At 41.2% G+C, this 7196-nt stretch overlaps 1 non-coding gene across 1 annotated transcript; it reads right to left on the bottom strand.

Annotated features, from left to right (window-relative positions):
* Positions 1-2342: 2342 nt before the first annotated feature.
* Positions 2343-2506, bottom strand: LOC116547529. Its single transcript, XR_004267080.1, has one exon. It is a non-coding gene; the product is annotated as a U1 spliceosomal RNA (small nuclear RNA).
* Between the last annotated feature and the right edge of the window lie 4690 nt (positions 2507-7196).

Raw genomic sequence — 7196 nt, 5'->3', positions numbered from 1 at the left:
TGCTGTCCCTATAAAGCTACCATTGACTTTCTTCACAGAACTGGGAAAAAAATCTTAAATTTTATATGGAACCAAAAAAGAGTCCACATAGCCAAGACAATCCTAAGGAAAAAAAAAAAAAAATTGGAGGCATCACGCTACCTGACTTCAAGCTATACCACAAGGCTATAGTAATCGAAATAGAAATAGCATAGTACTGGTCCCCAAACTGAAATATAGACCAATGGAACAGAACAGAGGCCTAAGAAATAAAGCCACATATCTACAACTATCTGATGTTTGACAAACCTGACAAACACAAGCAATGAAGGAAGAATTCCCTGTTTCATAAATGGTATTGGGAGAACTGGTTAGCCATATGCAGAAAGATAAAACTGGATTCCTTCCTTGCAACTTATACAAAAATTAACTCCAGATGGATTAAAGATTCAAATATAAGGCTTAATACCCTAAAACCCCTAGAATAAAACCTAGGCCATACCATTCAGGACATAGGCACGGGCAAAAGCTTCATGACTAAAACACCAAAAGCAATGGCAACAAAAGCTAAAATAGACAAATGGAATCTCATTAAACTAAAGAGCTTCTGCATAGCAAAAGAAAATGTAATTGGAGTGAATCAGCAACCAACAGAATGTGAAATATTTTTTTGTAATCTATCCATCTGACAAAGGGCTAATATCCAGAATCTACAAAGAACTTAAACAAATTTACAAGAAAAAACAACCCCATCAAAAATGGGTGAAGGATATGAACAGACACTTCTCAAAAGAAGACATTTATGCAGCCAACAAACATATGAAAAAAAGCTCATCATCACTGGTCATTAGAGAAATGCAAATCAAAGCCACATCGAGATATCATTTCATGCCAGTTAGAATGACAATCATTAAAAAATCAGGAGACAACAGATGCTGGGAGGATGGCGAGAAATAAGAATGCTTTTACACTGTTGGTGGGAATGTAAATTAGTTCAACCATTGTGGAAGACAGTGTGGCGATTCCTCAAGGATCTAGAACTAGAAATACCATTTGACCCAGCAATCCCATCACTGGGTATATACCCAAAGGATTATAAATTATTCTAGTATATACCCAAAGGATTATATATCATTCTATTTTAAAGACACATGCACAAGTATGTTTATGACAGCACTGTTCACAATAGCAAAGACTTGGAACCAACCCAAATGCCCATCAGTGATACACTGGATAAAGAAAATGTAGCACATATACACCATGGAATACTATGCAGCCATAAAAAAGGGTGAGTTCATGTCCTTTGCAGGACATGGATAAAGCTGGAAACCATCATTCTCAGCAAACTGACACAAGAACAGAAAACCAAACACTGCATGTTCTCATTCATAAGTGGTATTGAACAATGAGAACACGTGGACACAGGAAGAGGAACAACACACACTGGGGCCTGTCGGTGGGAGGGGGCTAAGGGAAGGATATCAGGCCATGAGGGGATAGGAGAGGGATAGCACTAGGAGAAATACCTAATGTAGATGACAGGGTGATGAATGCAGCAAACTACCATGGCACTTGTATACCTATGTAACAAACCTGCACACTCTACACATGCATCCTGGAACTTAAAGTATAATTACAAAAAAAAAAAAGACAAAGAGAAAATAAAGAAAAAACTTGTTTAGAGGCTTTTCTCAAATATCTTATGGTCTTTGATTCTTTGAGTATATTTTAGTGGAAACACTGAAAATGTGATTGGATTGTGTGATTTTGAGTGGAGCTTGTTGACTATGAATTTCACTGTAAGTTGATCTAGATATGCAGTCTCACTGTGGGATGTTTATCTCTCTATGTTTATAGCTTTTCTTTTTGGCTAATCAGTTTATTCAGAAAGGAGTCATGCAATATCCTGCCTGGAGAGTTTAAGTCTAGTGACCAATATTCTAGGAGCTTAAAGAAAAGGGAGCCACCCAGTATGTAGAGTATCTTCAATACAATCTCATACCCACCTCAGCTGTAGCTGGCATCCCTGGTACCCAGTTCTTCCTAGTTTGGTCTTTCCAGGGAATCTGGCCTCTAGTCATCTTCTCAGGTGGAAAGGGTGTGGGAGGGTAATCTAGGATTCTAGTTGCCTATTATATGTTTCAAAGAATCTTTTTTTTTTTTTTTTTGAGACGGAGTTTCACTCATCATCCAGGTTGAAGTGCAATGGCTCAAACTCAGCTCACTGCAAACTCTACCTCCCAGGTTCAAGTGATTCTCCTGCCTCAGCCTCCCAAGCAGATGGGATTACAGGTACCTGCCACCATGCTCAGCTAATTTTTGTATTTTTTTAAATAAACTTTATTTTTGAGACATCAAAAGAACAGGGGAAAGCATGAATGTAGTCCCCCGCTACCATAAATTGTGCAGTCGAGTTTCCCACATTTGGGGAAATTGCAGGGGTCAGCACATCCAGAGTGCAATGGATAAGCCTCGCCCTGGGAAAACCACCTTTGTGATCATGGTATCTCCCCTGCCAGGTAAGTAATTTTTGTATTTTTAAAAGAGATGGGGTTTCACCATTTTGGCCAGGCTAGTCTTGAACCCCCCTGACCTCAGATGATCTGCCCATCTCAGCCTCCCAAAGTGCTGGGATTATAGGCATGAGCCACCATGCCTGGCCTCAGACAATCTATTTTCAGTCCTACCTTCACCTCACTTTCAGAGGTACCTGGTACCTAAAATTACTGAGCTTCTTTACATCATCTCCCTGGGTTGCCTTCTTAGAAGGCTGATGCAAAGAAACCCACTTAGATTTCAGCTTTCTCTAATCTGTGAAGTAAGCAGCAAACTTTCTTCAGGGTTCTAGCCTCCAAAATGTTGTTGCTACTCTTCCTGGCCTTGAAGGCTTATGATATTCTTCCTTTTTCTAATAAGATTTTGAAGAGAGTAAAAATAAACCATGATTTTAATTGACCATGTGCAGCCAGAAATCTAAATGACTTTCTTTTATAGTCATTTTCTTTACCAGAAATATCATTGATTATCTCCTAGACTGCCTGAGCACTCAGGGTCCTCTTGAAAGAAACATTCTACTTCACACTCATTTATACCCTCTCCTCTCTGCAGAATTACACAGTTCCTGAAAAGGGACTTGCAGTTCTTCTTTCTCTCAATAGGATGTGTCACAGTAAGCAATGTGTCAGAGATGAGATAAGCAATGTAGATGTTAAATATCTATCAGTTTCCCATAAAAGGTAACAGTGCTGGGAGAAAGTTTTGTAACAACCCATACTTTTCTCAAGGCCTTACATGTGACATCCTATGTAACAGTAATCTACCCTAGCCTGAGGAAGTATATTATCTATTTTGTTGTTTTGTTGTAACTCATAATCCTTAGATAGCCCTCATTCAGGCCCTTAGCTAAACCATTACTATCTCCTGATGGTGCTGAAACAACATGTTAAAAAGCTAGCATAGAAGAAAAGAAACCAGAGGAGGACCCAAGATGGCTGACTAGGAACAGCTCAGGATTGCAGCTCCCAGTGAAAGCGCAGAGGGTGAGTGGACGCCGCATTTCCAGATGAATTTTTATTGCCCACAGACCAGGAGATTCCCAGGTGGAGGAGCCCCACGGGTCACCAGCGCAGTTGTTTTGGCCAGCTCGGCTGTTTTGGCCGGCACGGCTACTTTGCTGTCGCCTTGGCGTGGTGGTGTACAAAATACACTCGTCCAGGTGCCCTTTTAGCTGTCGATTGGAGACACGGGAAGGCAGATCACCCATTCATCTGATTTAAAAAGGAACTGAAACAGGGAGCCAGGCCAGAACATTCCTGAGCAAAAAAAAACTGCCATGAATCTCAGCACTGCTGTTTCAGTGGGCGCAGTGAGTCACAGCAAGGGAAATCACACAGATCCTGGCACCTAAAACAGGAGACTGGAACACCGGGGATAGAGTCAACTGTTCAACTTAAACAACAACAACAACAACAACAAAACAGACTCTGAGTCAGGGAGTCAGCTGATCAGGCTCAGCTGGACCCACCAACACACAAAAAATAAAAAATAAAAAATAAAAAAACAGCGATTAAAAATGCTCTTGGTTGAGAGTTTCACAGCAAGCACAGCTGAACCCGGGACGGTCCAGCTCTGTGGGGGAGGGGCGTCCGCCATTACAGAGACACTCCACCACTACAGAGATAGTCCAACATCGCTGAGGCAGCCCGCCGTTGCTGAGGCAACCTGCCATTACAGAGAGAGTCCACCATTACACAGGCAGGCCACCATTGCCAAGGCAGTTCTAACTACACCCATCAAACAGGACTGCAGGAAAGCTCACAGGGCAGCTGGGTGAAGCCCACAGCAGCTCAGCAAAGCCTCTGCAGGCAGACAGTGACTAGGATGCCTCCTCACTGGGCAGAGTAGCCTTGAAAAAAAATAAAAGGTAGCAGCACAATGGAAACTCATAAATAAAGCCCTAACCCCCTGGGACAGAGCACCTGGGGGGGAGAAAAAAAAAAAAGGAGTTTATGAGTTCTGCTGCAGCAGACCTAAACGTACCTTCCCAGCAACTCTGAATGAACAACAGAGCTCACAGCTCAGCACTTGAGCTCCAATAAAAGACTGTCTCCTCAAGCAGCTTCCTGACCCCCGTATATCCAAAGAGTCACCTCATAAAGGAGAGAACACACTGACATTTGGTGGGTATCCTTCTGGGACAAAGATAGCAGCAGAAGAAACTGGTAGCAACCCTTACTGTTCTGCAGCTGCTGCAGGTGATCCCCAGGCAAGGAGGGCCTGGAGTGGACCTCAGCAGTCCTACAGCAGAAGGACCAGACTGTTAGAAGAAAAACTAAAAATAGAAATAACTTCATCATCCACAAACTGGAAATTAACCCAGAGACCCAATCTGAAAGTCAGCAACTACAAAGACAACAGGTAGATAAATCCACAAAAATGGGAAGAAGCCAGCTCAAAAAGGATGAAAATACCCGAAACCAGAACACCTCTCTTCCTACAAGGGATCACCACTCCTCACCAGCAAGGGAACAACGCTGGATGGAGAATGAGTGTGATAAAATGACAGAATCAGACTTCAGAATGTGGGTAATAAGAAACTTCAGTGAGCTAAAAGAACATGTTCTAATCCAATGCAAAGAAACTAAGAACTTTGAAAAATGATTTGATGAAATGCTAACGAGAATGGACAACCTAGAGAGGAATATAAGTGAATTGATGGAGCTGAAAAACACAACACGAGAACTTTGCGAAGCATGCACAAGTTTCAACAGGTGATTGACCAAGCAGAAGAAAGGATATCAGAGGTTGAAGATCAACTCAATGAAATAAAACGAGAAGGCAAGACTGGAGAAAAAAGGGTAAAAAGGAATGAACAAAGTCTCCAAGAAATGTGGGACTATGTGAAAAGACCTAATCTATGTTTGATAGGTGTACCTGAATGTGACGAAGGGAATGAATCCAAGCTGGAAAATGCTCTTCAGGATATTAGCCAGGAAAACTTCCCCAACCTAGAAAGGCAAGCCAATATTCAAGTCCAGGAAATCCAGAAAACACCACAAAGATATTCCTCAAGAAGAGCAACCCTAAGGCACATAATTGCCAGATTCACCAGGGTTGAAATGAAGGAGAAAATGCTATGGGTAGCCAGAGAGAAAGGTCGGGTTACCCACAAAGGGAAGCCTGTCAGACTCACAGCAGATCTCTCAGCAGAAACCCTACAAGCCAGAAGAGAGTGGGGCCCAATATTCAACATCCTTAAAGAAAAGAACTTTCAAACCAGAATCACATATCCAGCCAAACTAAGCTTCATAAGTGAAGGAAAAAGAAAACCCTTTGTGAACAAGCAAGTACTCAGAGATTTCATCACCACCAGGCCTGCTTTACAAGAGATCCTGAAAGAGGCTCTACACATATAAAGGAACAACAAGTACCAGCTCAACTAAAGGGCAAAACACCCAGCTAGCACCAAAATGGCAGTATCAAATTCACACATAACAATATTAACCCTAAATGTAAATGGACTAAATGCCCCAATCAAAAGACACAGACAGGCAAATTGGATAAAAAGACAAAACCCATCGGTGTGCTGTATCCAGGAAATCCATCTCACATGCAAGGATACACAAAGGCTCAAAATAAAGGGATGGAGGAAGATTTACCAAGCAAATGGAGAGCAAAAAAAAGCAGTATTTGCAATTCTCATCTCTGATAAATTAGACTTTAAAGGAATAAAGATCATAAGAGACAAAGAGGGACATTACATAATGGTAAAAGGATCAATGCAACAAGAAGAGCTAAGGATCCTAAATATATATGCACCCAATACAGGAGCAGCCAGATACATAAGGCAAGTTCTTAATGACTTACAAAGAGACTTAGACTCCCACACAATAATAGTGGGAGACTTTAACACCCCATTGTCAACATTGGACAGATCAACCAGACAGAAAATTAACAAGGATATCCAGGACTTGAACTCAGACCTGGACCAAGCAAACCTATTAGACATTTACAGAACTCTCCACCCCAAATCCACAGAATATACATTCTTCTCAGCACCACATCACACCTACTCTAAAATTGACCACATAATTGGGAGTAAATCACTCCTCAGCAAATGCAAAAGAAAGGAAATCGTAACAAACAGTCTCTCAGACCACAGTGCAATCAAGTTAGAACTCAGAATTCAAAAACTAACCCAGAACCGCTCAGCTTCATGGAAACTGAACAAATTGCTCTTGAAGGTTGACTGGATAAACAATGAAATGAAGACAGAAATAAAGATGTTCTTCGAAACCAATGAGAATGAAGACACAACATACCAGAATCTCTGGGACACATTTAAAGCAGTCTCTAGAGGAAAATATATAGCAATAAGTGCCCACATGAGAAGCAAGGAGAGATCAAAAATTGACACCCTATCATCAAAACTGAAAGAGCTAGAGGAGCAAGATCAAAAAAGCTCAAAGTCTAGCAGAAGACAAGAAACAGCTAAGATCAGAGCAGAACTGAAGGAGATAGAGTCACAAAAAAACCTTCAAAAAAAATCAATAAATCCAGGAGCTGGTTTTTTGAAAAGATCAACAAAATAGACAGACCACTAGCCAGATTAATAAAAAAGAAAAGAGAGAACAACCAAATTGATGCAATAAAAAACGATCAAGGGGATATCACCACAGATTCCACAGAAATTCAAACCATCATCAGAGATTATTACA

This window comes from Sapajus apella, unplaced genomic scaffold (assembly GCF_009761245.1).
Source record: "Sapajus apella isolate SASKATOON/1434 unplaced genomic scaffold, GSC_monkey_1.0 scaffold3483, whole genome shotgun sequence".
In the NCBI taxonomy this organism is placed as follows: Eukaryota; Metazoa; Chordata; class Mammalia; order Primates; family Cebidae; genus Sapajus; species Sapajus apella.
This window is presented reverse-complemented; position numbering and strand designations above follow the sequence as displayed.